The sequence below is a fragment of the Biomphalaria glabrata genome, chromosome 8, assembly GCF_947242115.1.
Source record: "Biomphalaria glabrata chromosome 8, xgBioGlab47.1, whole genome shotgun sequence".
In the NCBI taxonomy this organism is placed as follows: Eukaryota; Metazoa; Mollusca; class Gastropoda; family Planorbidae; genus Biomphalaria; species Biomphalaria glabrata.
The window spans coordinates 24,028,123-24,045,594 of record NC_074718.1 but is presented as its reverse complement, the minus strand read 5'-3'; the positions used below and the strand labels follow the sequence as shown (position 1 = coordinate 24,045,594).

The 17,472-nt window shown below is 33.8% G+C and overlaps 1 protein-coding gene, 1 long non-coding RNA gene and 1 pseudogene across 3 annotated transcripts in view; 2 read left to right on the top strand and 1 right to left on the bottom strand.

Moving 5' to 3' along the window:
* Positions 1–953: 953 nt before the first annotated feature.
* The window catches only part of LOC106054562 (glycine receptor subunit alpha-4-like), a 171,496-nt gene continuing 154,977 nt past the window's right edge, over positions 954–17,472 (top strand). For both annotated transcript variants that reach the window (XM_056038937.1, XM_056038938.1), the window contains exon 1: positions 954–1,181. The gene's annotated coding sequence lies outside the window, so the exon portion shown is untranslated. The remainder of the gene's footprint in view (positions 1,182–17,472) is intronic.
* LOC129927780 (uncharacterized) lies at positions 2,867–8,604 on the bottom strand. The gene is made up of 2 exons (XR_008779456.1): positions 7,880–8,604; positions 2,867–3,330 (listed from the first exon to the last, which is right to left on the bottom strand). It is a non-coding gene; the product is annotated as an uncharacterized LOC129927780 (long non-coding RNA).
* On the top strand, positions 10,899–14,437 carry LOC106060723 (octapeptide-repeat protein T2-like; annotated as a pseudogene).

Here is a 17,472-nt window from a genome sequence, read left to right as displayed (position 1 = left end):
GAAATAAAATGTGCAGTGGTTTCCGGATCAGGCAACTCTTCATATAGTTTTTCTTTATAGGAGGGTTTTGGGACCCGTGTCCGGACATCTGTATGGAGAATGCAGCTTTGCAGAACCTTGTAGGCATTCACTGGTAAAACTTCACTAGGGCTAATTTCACCAGTCCTGCAATAGGCAGATGCTATGAATCTCTTTCGATTATAATTAACGAGAATGTCATACAGCCAGCTCAGCTCATACCACGCAGCCCAGTGAGAGTCAACTGTATAAGACAAGTTTGTGATCAGAGCAAAACGAAACAGTTTCTGCTTTAGTTCTTAGGATAAGTAAACCCAGAATAAGAACGTAAAGGTGTAGGATGTGATGACTTGTGACACCCAATTGCTACTCTAGGTAGATCTTAGTAGATTTGAAGATAAAAAAACCGGGTAAATGATACAGGCAGACAGAAATGTAGAGATAAAGGTACAGCCTGGTGGGACGCTGAAGGAAAGATGAGCTAATACATGGACAGACAGTCAGGCATTCATACAGACAGAATATATCACATAGATAGTCAGATGGTCTGACTGATAACGAAATATCGTACACCCCTTCATATATTACTTAAACTAGGAAACAGACACTGGATTTAAAGTTTCACTTTTAATTGTTTTTTAGTAAACAAAATATGTTACCATGAAATGTAATTCACCATTTAATACCTACAAGGTTATGTTGATGTTGATACTAGATTGTATGCATTACCAGAAGTTCCAATTAACCTACTTGCATACATCACAGATTTAGCAAATATTTATCAATTATAACACTATAAGCTGAACGAACTCTGATAATACATTGAAAAAATAGTTTTAGAAAAACTAGCCACTTTGAAACTTTTTTTTAGAAGAAATAAAAACTTCTGCTCCTTGGTACATCCGCTGCCCACGTGACCCAGCGCTAGTGTGGGGGAGTGCCTGAGTGACGCGATGCCAGCGTCATTCTACCAGTTGGTTCCCTGTTTGAAAAAAAAAACTTTTGATTTGGGAATTTTGTGGTGCAGTGTTGGATGTTGCCCTGCCAATGGTTTGTAGTTTTTAGTACATTCTGATTTTCAATTCAAAGGATATACGAAATACATTTCACATTAAAATCACGTGAGACGATGTTATGGTGAACTTCACGTAGCGCTTATAAAGGTAACCAATGACTGATATAACTAATAACTAATATATACTTATCAATATGTTTTACTATAGATCAGCTCTAGTGATATGTATTTATGTGTAGATTGTCATAAGAAACCACTTTTAAATATGAATTGTTATCAGTTTAAGTTTTCAGTTTTGTTTAAAGAGACACTAAACTAGTGTTCGGTGTACAAATGATTAGATTTTGTGCAAAATCTTATGCAAATTAGATTCATTAGTGTTTGTAGAAGGTGTATCCACTGTTGGAATGTTTTTTATAACCCGTCTACAACTTTTAGTGCTTGTACAAGCTGCGTACATCTCAGATGTATTAGTGTTTGTACAAGCTGTGTATATCTAAGATGTATTAGTGTTTGTACAAGCTATGTACATCTTACAGGTATTAGTGTTTGTACAATCTGTGTACAACTTAGATGTATTAGTGTTTGTACAATCTGTGTACAACTTAGATGTATACGTGTTTGTACAATCTGTATACAACTTAGATGTATTAGTGTTTGTACAATCTGTGTACAACTTAGATGTATAAGTGTTTGTACAATCTGTGTACAACTTAGATGTATTAGTGTTTGTACAATCTGTGTACAACTTAGATGTATACGTGTTTGTACAATCTGTGTACAACTTAGATGTATTAGTGTTTGTACAATCTGTGTACAACTTAGATGTATTAGTGTTTGTACAATCTGTGTACAACTTAGATGTATTAGTGTTTGTACAATCTGTGTACAACTTAGATGTATAAGTGATTGTACAATCTGTGTACAACCTAGATGTATAAGTGATTGTACAATCTGTGTACAACTTAGATGTATACGTGTTTGTACAATCTGTGTACAACTTAGATGTATAAGTGATTGTACAATCTGTGTATATCTAAGATGTATTAGTGTTTGTACAATCTGTGTATATCTAAGATGTATTAGTGTTTGTACAATCTGTGTACAACTTAGATGTATACGTGTTAGACCAAGCTGTGAACCGATTCGATGTATTGGTGTTTGTACACGTTGTGTGTACAATTTAACATGTACATGAAATGATCCTTGTTTTCCTCCCAGTAGGCCAATCCACTTTGTTTGATCCCCTCCACGTAAAGCAGGAACAAGAAGAAGGGGAGACAAGTTCCAGTATTTATTCTTTCGATAAGGGGGAAGCAATCATAACATCTATTAGAGTGAGACGCGCATTTAAACCTGTTTGCTCTAAATTAATGTATAGAGCTTTTCTTCATGTCCTAGAAACTAAAAGTAGAACGACGCTCTCTATTTTAATGTATTTTTTTTACCATTCCCGAAGAAGCATGTCATATCTATAGCCTAAATGTTATAAATGTTATTTAACAAAAATTATATTTACTGAATAATATTTCGCATAAAATGTTTGAATTGCTCTGCTGTATGAACTGCACACTGTGGTTACCGGTTATATAGCAGTTTACATTAATCTAGTCCAGTGTACTATTTGTATCATCGTACCCTCATGTAATGTGTGATGTTGCCTATTCAGGCTGTCTTGAAGTCAACTATGGATGACTGTTGGATTTCAACCAAATTACTCTGCAAGCGTTTGAGTATAGATGTTCGGGTGTATTCCGTGTAGTTGAACAACAATACATACAAGAACAGTCACATCGGTTTTTAACGAGTGAAGAGATGTAGTCAACTCTGATGAACAAGTTCACATAGATTTATTCTGATAAAAGGCCACAGTAGAAGTCTCTGTCACTAAACACGTCGTTACCCTGGAGTATTCTATCGCTAACTGATTTTCCGGTCTCTAACCCAACATATCCCAAACGTCACTAGTCCCGTTCAATATGCGTCTTCTATGGTGCGTCGCTAAATAACTAACCTATATAAATAAGGTGTCTAACAGATTCCTCCCCCCCTTGAAAAAAAAATATGTCAATATTTTTCCACTACTGTCAAGTCTTACAAGGGCATTTTCAATTTAAGGGGAAGACAACAAACATAAAATCTTGACATCTTCATCTTGACTTGACAGTTCCGCATATTCAATGTCAATGTTCATAACATTCCAGAATCATCTTCAATAGTACACAGTTCATCATGGAGGAAAATGTGGCATCTTATGGGCACGTCATACATCACAAATGTTCTTCACTGGCAGTAATCTGATCAAATACAATATTTCAAAAAACAATTATAGACTTTATTTCCACATTCAATAAATTTTTTCCTTACCACCCTTTTATACGCTTTTGTCCATTTTTCTTTTATACTCACCCTTTTCCATAGAACTAACTTTCGTCAATGATATATGAAATGATTCACACAAATAAAAATATCCATACTTACTTTTAAATGCTTAACATCAAATTTACTTATCTCCCTTTTCCATAACATATAAATGGTGTCAATATATTAATATATATTACATACTCAATATAATCATAGTTTATTTACAAAATTATTTCATTTCAATGTCATTCTAGATAATAGATCAGCTACAATATTCACAGATCCACTAATAGCTTTCACTTCAAATTTATACTCCTGTAGTGATAAGAACCATCTATAAACACGACTGTTTTTCATGCTCTTTTGCTGTATATACTGAATAGGTTTATGATCAGTTAATAATATGAATTTCCTTCCTATTAGATAGCTCTCTAGCTTAGTAATTACCCATATTACAGCTAAAGCTTCTCTTTCAATGACACTATATTTTTTCTCTGCCTCTGACAATTTTCTACTTACATATAATATAGGATGTAAGTTATCATAGCAAATTCTGTAATGTTGTTAAGTTTCCTATAATCAATACATAACCGTATATCTCCATTCTTCTTTTTGGCTATCACAATTGGTGAAGCATAAGGAGATGTTGATGGTTCAATTATACCTGATTCTAGTAAATTGTCTATTTCTTTCTTTACTTTGTCTTGTAAATGTATCAGTATTCTATATGGCTTAAGCTTGATAGGTTTTGGGTCTGTTACTTTAATGTCATGTTATTATTAATAATATTAGTTTTTCCTGGTATGCTGGAAAAAATTTCTTTGTATTCCTGTATTATTTTAGTTATATCTTTTGACTTTTCCTTAGTTAAATTATTAAGATTAATCTTTTGCCAAGTTTGATTCTCTTTTGTTTCTATTACAGGTATTTCCTTAATATCATTTTCATTGTGATTTTCATTTGTTATTATCATCAAGCATTCTTCTCTTTCTGAAAATGTATTTTCTATTTCCTCCTGAATGTTTTGTATCAACTCATCTTCTCTATCATGATACAGTTTCAAATTATTTATGTGATATGTTTTAATTTTCCCATTTATTTCAATTTGATAATTCACATCATTAATTTGTTTTATCACCTTAAATGGACCTTTCCATTGTTTACCAATTTTATTTTTCAGGTCATTTATTAATATTAATACATTGTTTCCTACTTCTAGTGTTTTCAATTGTCTTTTCTTATTTATATTCTCATGAGCACTTTGTTTGTACTTCTTGTTGTTGTTATATGCTTGAGTCCATATCTCTTTCAATTCTGTTGTGATTGTTGTTTCACTGTCATTATTTAATTTATTATCATTGTCTATTAGATTTTCTTTAAAAACATCTAATTCATCTCTGGGTTTTCTTCCATGTATTATTTCATATGGTGAAAATTGTGTTGCTTCATGGATGTTGTTTCTATGAGCAAATAGTACATAGTTAATGTAATGATCCCACTTGTTCTGATTATTCTGAATTATTTTTGTTAATGATCTTTTTAATGAACCACCATACCGTTGACATAAACCGTTACTCTCTGGGTGGTAAACCGAAGAGTATATGTGTTGTATATTGTATTGTTTAGTCCATTTCTTAAATTGTTCTGACTTAAACTGAGATCCCTGATTACTCAATATAATTTTAGGTATACCATGTCTTGTAATTACTTTTTGAGTTATGGCATTAATGATATTTTCTGCACTTGTATTTGATAATGGGATTGCCTCTGGGTATCTACTAAACATGTCTATTACTGTTAGAATGTATTTGTTATTATTTTCAGTTTGAATTAAAGGACCTATTAAATCAATAGATACTTTCTGAAATGGTTCTGTAGGTTCATCCATTTCTTGAATGGGTGCTTTATTCACTAAGCTTTTGTTAGATCTCTTTTGACATATGTCACATGAGTTTATGTATTTGTTGATTGTTGCTTTCATTTTGGGCCAAAATACTTGTTTTGACAAATTCCTATAACATTTCTTTACTCCCCTATGTGCTGCTAAATTATTATCATGTGTCATGATTAAAACATCTTTCCAATATTTCTGTGGTAAGACAAGTTGTTTTATTTTCTTGTTATCATTACTTGTTTGTCTAAACAATATTTTATTCTCTATACAAAATTTCTCCATTGGATTATTATTGTTTTTATCTGATATTCTTGAATATATTTTCCCAATAATATTGTCATTCATTTGTTCTAATGCAAATGTGGGTGTTGTTTCTTTTTCACTTTGAGATATTTGTGTTTCAAGACTATTTTGTGTTTCATTTTCTATCTCTCTTTCCTTAATATCTGTATTTTCTATTTGTATTACATTACTGGTTTCTTTTTCTTCATCATTACTTATTACATTTATTGTATTTTCCTGTTTCTCATCTTGTTTATCCATTGATCTTGTTATTATCATACTTGTTATATTTTGTGTTTCTATGTTTTCATGATTTTGTCTTATGTTTTTGTATTTGTTTTGCCAGTCTTCTAATTCTTTTCTTGAACATTCTTTAACTCCTTTTATGTTTCCTACTAACATATCATATCTCATTTCTGGTATTGCAATGCCATCACAATAACCAGTGAAAAATGGAGTTTCAATGTATACCCTTATAGCTTTAAATTCCCTTACGGTGCCATCTGCTAATTCTACTTTCTTAGTAAACCCTTTATACCAATGAGGTTTGACAAATTTAGTTTTTACTGCCAAAGTGTTACAACCTGAATCCCTGATTAATTCCACCGGAATTCTATCTACAAACCCTGGGTACACTGCAAAATTGTTCCTATTTCCTTCCATGAAATATATCCTATCTGTACCTTTATTTTTGTATTCCCTACTGTAACTCCTATTTCTATAATTTCCCCTGTCATTCCTATCTCTACTCCTATATCTACTGTTATTTTGTTCATTGTATCTATTTCTACTTCCAGACCTACTATTCCCTCTTCTACAGTTAGCTGCTATATGACCTTTTCCTTGACATTTAAAACAGGTTATTTCACTATATTTTCTATTTCCACTATTTGATCTGTTTCTATTTCTACTTCTATCAACATTTTCTTTGGTGTATCCTATTAAATCTACTTTGCTCTTATCCCTATCAGAAAATGGTTTATTGGGATAGGCATTTTTGTATACTCTCATTATCTCTGTTATTTCATCTATAGATTTTGGGTTTCTTTCTCTAATAAAAGATTGTAATTGAGGATCACATTTATTTACAAAGTTGTCCACTAGAATAAAATTTTTTAATCCCTCATAAGAGTTTATCACTTTTTCTAATTTTACCCACTTATTGAAAAAATCCTTTTCCATATTAATAGTAGTTTGGGGGTCTATTCCTAATGATGGTATATTGTCAAAGTATTTCTTTCTAAAAGTTGTAGCATTATGACCATAGGCATTCAGCAACTCTCTTTTTAAAACTTGATAGCTATCATCAATATGATGGTCATGATTTTGGCATATTGTTAGAGCTTGACCATGAACGAAGTCTATCAGTATTTCAGACCATTCTTCTTCAGGCATATTAAATGTAGACATTTTTGCCTCATATCTTTTCAGAAAATCACCAATGTCATCCTTCTGTTCATCAAAACTTTGTATCTTTCTCTTTAGCCATGTCTGCGAATTAGGGTTGTCTCTTTGAGTGGTATAATTATTTGAGTTATTTGTGTTATTTCCTTGTTCAGTTTGAGCTCTGGCTTGTGCTGCGTCCAATCTCATCTTCTCCATTTTAGCTTCATGTTCTCTCTGCCTTTCTTGGTCCTCTTTTTGCTTCTCATATTCTTCCTTTCTGATCCTATCTTGTCTCTCTATCTCTTGTCTTTGACGTTCCGTTTCTTCCTTCACAACTTGCTGTACATAAGCTGCTAAGTCCTTTCCTTTTAACTCCATGGCCTTTCCATCCTGCATAGCTGTTTCCTTAACCTCCTTAAGGTCCACATATGATGATGTAGCCATTGTATTTTATTTTCACCCAAATTTATATATTTTTACTTAGCCTATATTAGTTATGGCTATACTTTAAACTTATTTTATATTTAAGTTTTTACACACTTTTATACAAGTTTTAAGTGTTATGTCTCTATCTATAGATTTAGTAAATGTGTAAATCTAGTCTGAGTTATTATGGTTATATTCAAATCTGTATATTAGGTCTAGTATCACACAAATTTAAATCTAGTATATTATAGTATGTATAATAATACCATTTAGATCTAGTTATCAAGAGCACTATGACTATTAGTATGAATAACTATGATCAATTTTAAAATTTGATGTGACTGAAGTGTCTATAGAGTAAATTCAACGACTGTCTAGAGTCTAGATCTAGAGTAGATTATGGTTCTATTTAACCATATGAAACAAATATGAGTTTATACAATGTCAAATATATCTTCAACAAGATATAAGTCTATATATCTAGAATGTACTACCTTCATTCATCTTTCAATTAATAATATTTCAAATTAGAGTCTAGATGATTTAATGTACTAACGAGGTGTACAAAAATTTGTAGATCTAAATTTAGCCAGACGACAGTGTTTGACTACATAGCCAGTTTCGGCATTATTCTCATGGCAAAATCATATTTGATTTTAACCGCTCAAACTAAAATTATTTTAGTCTGATTCACAATAAAAGAATCCTACCCGCACTTTCTATCATTAAGTGAAAAAAAAATACAGATCTAATTAAATTAATAAAAATAAATAATTTAAAATAATATAAACAAATGAAATAATTAAATGAGACTATCGCTATGGGTTGGGATATGACAATATGGCACACATTGATAACGTCACGAAGTAACTAAGCAACAATGGATATGACGTTTACACAAACAAAACAATTTATACAACCCTAAACGTATAATATAGCTTTTCATCTAAATTATGTCTTCTACCCCGAACGGGTTTTAAGGCTTCAGCACCACCTGAATTTCAGGCTAACATACCAAATTTAGACAAAATCTATTTCTAAGGACAATCTAAACATATACTAATAAGAAAAATGGCACTTAGCTTTTGATAAGAAAGATCCCTTTGTTCGGACTCCCGAATATGCTAGATCACAACAAATTCTCTTCCAGTTCTGACTCTGTTCTCCGGTGCTACCAGTGGATACAATCCGTGTCGAGTATCCCACGAAATGCCACAGATGTCTTGATATGCCACAGCAAAATGTTTCAGTTTCTTCGACGACTGTTGATGACCGTATGTGTAGTTCCGACGACTTTGTGTACACAGTTACTGACGAATAGGTTAACGGTTCTTCTGGCGATGACTTGATTTATGTAGACGACTACTGACAAATAACAGTCTCTTGACGGCAACTTGATCTGGACGACTGACGAATAACGAATTTCTTGACGATGACTTGATCTGGGCTGACGAATAACGGTTCTCTAAAATAGTTCACTGCTTCTGCTGCTACTCTGGTAGTACGACGAAGTTTGCTGTTGTATGCTGCTTCACTAGACCAAACTGTCCAATGTAGACTAGGTGAAACCAAGGTCACCTCCGACGACGTTCCGTTATACGACTAACGGTTTTCAACGAAATTAAGTGGATGTAGGTGTTTCCACAACTTCAATATCAACAAGTCTAGATATCGTCTAGACCAACGAATACTAAATATATCAGTGTCCAGCAGCGAAAAATACGATTTTACTAACCTTCCAAGGGTTAAACACAGTGACCGTTATAAAAGTGGCAAGCAACCGGTTCAATGAGCAAACTGCTCCACAAGAATATCTCAAAGGGTAAGACGACAGAGCGATTTCGATTTAGTTAGCTACCAAACTTGTAGTACTCACAATACTTCTGACAGCGGGTAAACTGTCCTTCTCGAAACTGACGAGGTAAAACTTGATACTCGATGTGGCTCCTACGACGAAGAAAAAATATGTCCAACAGGTTCACTAACGATCTCTCACCCGTTATGAATGAACGGTTTCTCTGGTTGTAGGTCGATTCAGCATATGAAGATCAGGCTTTGATACTATACTGGTTAAGTAGACCAGACGTTGCGATGATTACTGTCCTGACGAAGGTCACCCTGAGTTAACGGCTCGTTGAACGTACGATCAAGAACATGTAGATCTAGAACAAAGTCACTCTGCGATGATGCTGTGTTCAGCCGTACTCCGATGAAACTTTATAACTTCGAGTGCACGACCCTCACCTGAGTAAACGTTCTGCTTCGAGGTCCGGTTCGATGTTCGGGCTTCGGGCGTCGGGGGTCGCCACTGTGATGTTGCCTATTCAGGCTGTCTTGAAGTCAACTATGGATGACTGTTGGATTTCAACCAAATTACTCTGCAAGCGTTTGAGTATAGATGTTCGGGTGTATTCCGTGTAGTTGAACAACAATACATACAAGAACAGGCACATCGGTTTTTAACGAGTGAAGAGATGTAGTCAACTCTGATGAACAAGTTCACATAGATTTATTCTGATAAAAGGCCACAGTAGAAGTCTCTGTCACTAAACACGTCGTTACCCTGGAGTATTCTATCGCTAACTGATTTTCCGGTCTCTAACCCAACATATCCCAAACGTCACTAGTCCCGTTCAATATGCGTCTTCTATGGTGCGTCGCTAAATAACTAACCTATATAAATAAGGTGTCTAACAAATGTCATCCAATATTGAAAAGCTGAGTGGTTAGAGTGGGGTAAATTTAGAATTTTAAATAATGTTATATTTTATAAGTACTATATATACTAGGGTAAACTAGATAATGCCATAATTTAGAGTTTTAAATATTTTGTTAATTTTACAAGTACTATATACTAGGGAAAACTAGGACCCCACACTCGTTAAGCCAACATTTACATTCTGCAGGTTAATTCCCTCGATTAGATTCTCGCATTATAGAAGATATGTCATTGGGATATCTGTTTCGAAACAGTCGCCTACGCGATGTCTTGGTCGCACAAAGTTTGCCTGCATTGGAGAAGGAGAGATTGGTTGTTTCGGTTTTAAACCCGGAACTGTTTTTACTCGAAGCTGTTGACAAAACAATTGAGGACGATTGAATAATATAGTCTCGGTTCCAATGAGAAATAAAATATATACAGTGTCAGTCTATTCGTTATGCTGTCAATCTGTCAGTCTTAATTCTACGCTGTCAGTTTGTCACTCTAAATTCTATGCTGTGAGTCTGTCAGTCTAAATTCTACGCTGTCAGTTTGTCAGTCTAAATTAAATATTTAAAAAAGCGAAATATTGGCGTTATGGGCAAATATCAGACAAAGATAAAAAAAAAAATAAAAAAATTCCTGTTTGGTTAAATCTTTATAAAAGCATTAAATAATGTGTACTCTTCTTTAAGATCATTTAAAGGCCGCTGAACACCAAGACTTTTTGACCCTTTGCGACATTTTTTTAAAAAGAATCAAACCTTCTTTTTTTTTTTTTTCGAACAGCAAATAATCAAATTAATCAAGAAATGTCTGTCAGAGCAAACTTGAAGCGAGCGAAACCTGGCAGCATGTTTTCATCAAGGTTAACTTGTAGTCAGGTGAAGCGATGAGCGACACAACAGAGTGCTCACTTTAATCTGCAAGCAAATATTCAATGTGATCTTTTCTTGCATTAAACCAAAGTGTAGATGTAGAGAACACATATCAATTGATTATTATACATACGGGAATATGAAGATTTATTAAGTGTAAAGTCAATCAAAGAAACAGCTCCAGGCATGGTTTCATTAAGTGTTTTGGGGTTTATGTAATGTGTTAAAAGAATTGGTTAAATCTGGAACGAAAGTCTATCAACTGGATAATCTAGTAGGGGCCTACTGTGACTGTAAATAACTTATATTTGCTATCTTGATAAGAATTCCCAAACACAAAATCCTGGCCAATCATTCACAAAATTAAATCCCCTGGTGTTGTAGCTCCTTAACAAGTAACGCCATACATTTATCGGCAGATTCTTGCACCCAGGCATATAATGCCTGACAATCCTAAGAATGTCATTATAAATGATTATGTACTATCTCTTTTTAAACATTGACCCATCGTATAAATTATTTTATTTTATTTTATAATTATAATTATTTATTATACGACATTTTTTATAGTCGCCAATTGTGATACGATGATGTTTGCTTTGGTCATCCATCGAGGTTGAGGTCTTTGCTGGCCTAAAATACTGAGCGTGGAACAGGTCTACAACAGATTGTTTGAGAGACATAGGGACTACTAACTATAAAATGGAGGAGGGAAACACGTGATTTAGTGTTTCTATTCCACATTGTCCCCCCCCCCCCCCCTTTTCGTCTCCTTGAACCTGAAGAGTGGTGCGATAAGGGGAGGTAAGCACGTGTCTACTCCTGGCAAACTTGGAAGTGAAAAATGTGAAGAAGAAAAAAAAAACTGTACTCCATTATATCGTCAAGGTTTTCCAATGGCGCCAAGTGTGAAGATAAATGGTAGCTTACATTTTTTTTAAGATAGCTAACATTTGTTAAATTTATCTCTATATAAAGTAGCATGTAAGGAGTATATATGTTTGTATGTACCGCATAGAAATTAAATCCGTTTGACCAGTCTTGATAAAACAAATTCACATTAAACTTAAATCACTTGTAAAATTTATACGAACAATGGAACTAGTGGAATGACTAATAATTAATAATATTACTGTTAAATGAAATGCAGTGAATAAATATAAAATAAAATATTGGTGATCAATTTCTAATGACTGATGACCAACGACCACCGATAGCTAGCTTTGCTTTTCTTTTAGTCCACTATTACGACTTTTCCGGACAGCTATATAATTCTTCAGCCTTAGTGCGAACATTTTTTTTTCCATGACTCGCATAGGTGTTTACAGAAATATCTTTTCTATGACTTTCCGGAAGGACATGGTCATCTTTACACACACTAATCTTGACCCCCATTACTTGCCCTTCTTTTTTAGCTACCAGCCATTATTTTTTTGTCATACTTAGAATACGTTAGTGAAGTGATGCACAAAATGCGGCCCTCGGGTCTCATCATCTTTTTTTTTCTGATGGAGAAACTTTCAGATATCTCCTTAATTAATGTAAGTACTCTACCCACAGGTTTCTAATAAAATTGGTTCAGGTCTATTTCATTTCGTTGTTTTTGTACATTTTCGGTCATATGGCCCGCGACACGAGTGTTATCCTTATTCGACTAAAAGTCTTTGTCTGCATACAAGTGGTAAACTATGCAAGTTGCAACTGGGTTTTCAAAGTCAAATGAAATACAGCACTTATACCAAAGTTAAGTCTACTTCATGACCGCCCCCCCCGGGCAGATAAAGCTAAACTCTCACTTTCTTGTATACACAAAGAAATACAAAGCCGCCCACAAAATTTCACTGGAGCTTCTTCCATCAGGTGTCAATAATTTCCCATAATGCACACACACACACACACACACACAGATTTTCTTTGTCCACGAGGCCGGATGTAATTAACGAAGTTGAAGATGGAGTAAAACAAAGAGGACATAGAGCAGGAAAAAGGGCAGAGAGCAGGAAAACATAAAGGGCAGAGAGTAGGAAAATAAAAAGGGCAGAGAGCAGGAAAACAAAAAAGGCAGAGAGCAGAAAAACATAAAGGGCAGAGATCAGGAAGCAGGAAAACAAAAAGGGCAGAGAGCAGGAAAACAAAAAAGGGCAGAGAGCAAGAAAAGAAAAAGGAAAGAGAGCAGGAAAAGGGCAGAGAGCAAGAAAAGAAAAAGGACAGAGAGCAGGAAAAAGGTCATAGAGCATGAAAAGGGCAAAGAGCATGAAAAGGGCAGAGAGCAGGAAAAGGACAGAGAGCAGGAAAATAAATAGGACAGAGAGCAGGAAAATAAAAAGAGCAGAGAGCAGGAAAATAAAAAGTGCAGAGAGTAAGAAAAGAAAAAGGGCAGAGAGCAAGAAAAGAAAAAGGTCAGAGAGTATGAAAAGGGCAGAGAGCATGAAAAGGGCAGAGGGCATGAAAAGGGCAGAGAGCAGGAAAAGGGCAGAGAGCAGGAAAAGGGCAGAGAGCAGGAAAATAAATAGGGCAGAGAGCAGGAAAATAAAAAGGGCAGAGAGTAGGAAAATAAAAAGGGCAGAGAGCAAGAAAAGAAAAAGGGCAGAGAGCAAGAAAAGAAAAAGGACAGAGAGCAGGAAAAGGGCAGAGAGCAGGAAAATTAAAAAGGGAAGAGAGCAGGAAAATTAAAAAGGGCAGAGAGCAGGAAAACAAAATGGGCAGAGAGCAGGGAAATGTCGGGGTTAAGAAAGGGTCTTTGCCTTGGGGTACTTACATTATTGCGTTTCCAAATCACCAAAGTTTGATCATAGGTCCATATTTTTTTATAAAGCTATTATCAACTCACTTTGTCTGTCTGTTATGAAGTTTGAACGAATAATTCTCCAACACCCAATCAAGTTGAAACTTTGCACAACTATTTATTACTTGGCGAAAACAACACATGAATCAATTAAAAAAACAAAACAATTTGTCAATTAATTATTTTACTTGATACCAACAAGAGAAATTAATCCTTCGCTATTCGCAGACATTGTTTTTTCCCCTTAGATAATTGTACACGTTATTTCGTTCAGAGCCGTTCTCGGATCGAGTTGAAACTTTGAACACTTATTAATTGTACCTAACAAAACGTTGAATCAAGTTAAAAATTATAGACCAATTAATTAATTATTGGTCATTAATTATTTTGTTTGATATCAAAAATGGAAATAACTTCTACCATTATTGAGAAATATAGTTTTAAGTGCAGAGCTCGTCCCCTCAAATCAGGTTTTATTTTTAAAAAGCATTTTTTATGTGCTTGTTTATGTATCACATGCTTATTTGTTTGGCTCAAAGCAAAAACCTAAAGGCTAAGAAGTTCACTTGATTAACTCATAGATTTGCTCACGTGGTTTAGTCGCATTAAAAATTTGTTGCATATTTCAACAATCCCAGCTCCTGAAGGTTTCCTTTTTACTTCTTTTATCATATCGACTTTTGAGACTGACGCGTCATTGAAGTCTGCGCTAGTCCCAAAATCCTGTCACAAATTATCTTAATATTAATATATCACTATTGATTTCATTTGGCATGGCTGGATGTGGCTCTTCACTTGTAGCTGGATCTGTAAATAGACAAAGTATTCACTTTTATCATGTTTCTGAAAGTATTCACTTTTATCATGTTTCTGTTCACGCGGGATTTAAAAGCTGCAGCTGGAGTCCAGAGGGAAACTTTTTTTATTAGATTCATATTTTGTATTGTTTTATTAAAGACTTAACACATTAGTTAAGTTTGACTCACTACTTCGAAATATTAGAACATTATTGGTGAAAATGTCTATCTATATTAAACTATCAATGACTAACTATTATGGTATTTTTAATGCATAGAATATAGGAAGCATTGATATGTTATGTATTTTAAAAGGTATACCATAACTTTGTAAACACTTTTTTAGTTAACTACGGCGATATTTGAATATAGCGTCATTGGCGGTGTTTAGTTAGAGTATTTATTATTTTTTACTGATCATTCATATTTTCTAATTATTTACTTTAAGTTACTCTACATGGTCCGCACATTTATCCATGTTGCTTTCTCTTTTCTTTTTCTCAATGTTACTGTATTGTTATTGCTTGTATGATAACCGGATCTTAAATACTCTAAAACTAAAATTAAATAAAAGGGAGATTGCCGTATTGAAGATCTCCATACAAGGAAGATAGCTTTAAATAGATTTTTTTTGGTTAGTGTCTCCAGTGTACGAAATGAAGGGAAAGTTGATAAGTTAATGGTCATTTTTGTGACCTTTTTATCACTGCAGAAATCAAATTTCTAAAATTCTTCCAAATTGAAAAATAAAATAATATCCATAAGAAGAAAAGGTTACATCTTTACACTACCGCTGCGGCATGTTAGAATTTGAAAAAGAAAATGTTCCTTCGGATCTGAAAGTGGAAACAGTTCCTCGTTTCTTGAGTGTGCTTTAGAGTGTTTGTTTCGTTGGATTCCCTGGGTTAGTGTCACGTTACAAGATGTGGAATTGTTTTTAAAAACCTTTTTTGTTTTTCAATGACTACATCACAGACCTATATAGTAGAGTCACTATTGCGGAGCAGCAATGTTTGCGGAACAGCTCGTCGAAATTAGTTAAAATTTACTTTATTTTGAAAATTTCTCCTAAACTACTGTAACGGTACTGTGCATGGTCCATTTCTCTACATTTCCAATATAAGGGTTTTCCTTTCACAGCGTAAAATTAATTTTGACTCCAGGTTAAAGTTGACAGGTGTGGAATCGTCCATTATTTTTCACGTACCAGGAGAACCGCATAGGTCAGGGCTTAAGGCTTTTTAAAAATGATAATGACACATCACCTGCATGATACACATATTTTTAGGTTTATAAATGGATGTGGAAAAACTTCTTGTCGTATACATCTACCAGGAATTTAATTTTAAAAAAATTGGGAGGTGTTAACCCAGTTTTTACCTTTTTAAAGATAGTCACAATTGTGGAACACTATAGATGTCATTTATTTGACCTGCGCATTTAGCTTAATATTTACATAGTGATTTAGATTATCTGAATTTAAATATGAGTTTGTATTAGTAAACATAAATTTAAAAACATTTAGACAATAATATTACATATAATATATAATTTATGATTACCAGACGTCCAGTAAAAAGAGGAAACATCATAATATCAAATAATATCATATAGGCCTTTATAATATTAATATAACAAAAAAGAATTTAAGAATAAATCAGGGTAGTGTGACGTCAATTAAATTAAAGAGGTAAAATAAAGTGACAATGTGTTGTCTTAAGCTTTAATAAAATAAAATTAATGTAAAGGATAAGGAGTTCAAGTATTATATAAGACTAATAAATATATGCTTTATATAGGCTTTGTTCCGACATTTTTACCGTGTTCTGCCATTGTGACTTCTTAAAAAATCCTGTTCCGTAATTGTGACTGACCATATCTCAGTCGATTTGAATGTAAAATTTAAATATCTGTTGAAAAACTAAACAAAGCGTCTATTTTTATCGGAAAATGGATGGGCAATGCCTAGATACTTTTAGTTTTTCCATAGGTCTAACCATTACAGAGCAAAAAATTGAAAACTAAAAGTAGCTGCAGACTGTTCCGCAATAGTGACTCTACTCTATATCTATTAGACCTAGACTGGAAAACGGAAACCAATTCCTACCTGATAATGATCAGATCACTGACCTATGCTACATATATTACAAACAAACGAGAGAAATTATTTTCAGTCTAATTCATTAATTACAGACTTTATGATAGGTTTTTATTCATTGATATGTCAAGGAAGTATAAAACAATTAGTTGTTCATGATAATACTTTTTTTAAAATACCTCTCAAACATATAATTGCATACAATAATCTAGCACACACTCACGTACACACATATATTACATAGAGTAGAAGTAAAGTGTACATGAAAATCATTATAGTCGTACACATTTAAAATCCGAACAAACGATTTTAAAAAATATTCGTAATTATTTGTGCACAAAAAAAAGATTGAACCTGTCTGTGTACACAGATTGAGTGTGTTAGGTCAGTTTCATCATTGTACTCTAGACACTTTTACCCTACCAATGTAGCAGTCGTAAGTACTCTAGACACTTTAACACTTCAAATCTCTCAGTTATGTGTACATTTGTTCTGATGGGCCATGTTTTCAACTTTTTTTTTCTCGACTCAAACGGGTTTGTTTCCGCTGTGAACTGCCTTTCGATTGTCTGTCTCGACTCAAACGGGTTTGTTTCCGCTGTGAACTGCCTTTCGATTGTCTGTCTCGACTCAAACGGGTTTGTTTCCGCTGTGAACTGCCTTTCGATTGTCTGTCTCGACTCAAACGGGTTTGTTTCTGCTGTGAACTGCCTTTCGATTGTCTGTCTCGACTTACAGAATCTATTTTTAACCTTAAGAAATTATTCATCAGTTCGATTTTTTTCTTTATTCCTATCATCAAGGATTAAGGCTAATTACAAAATTTCA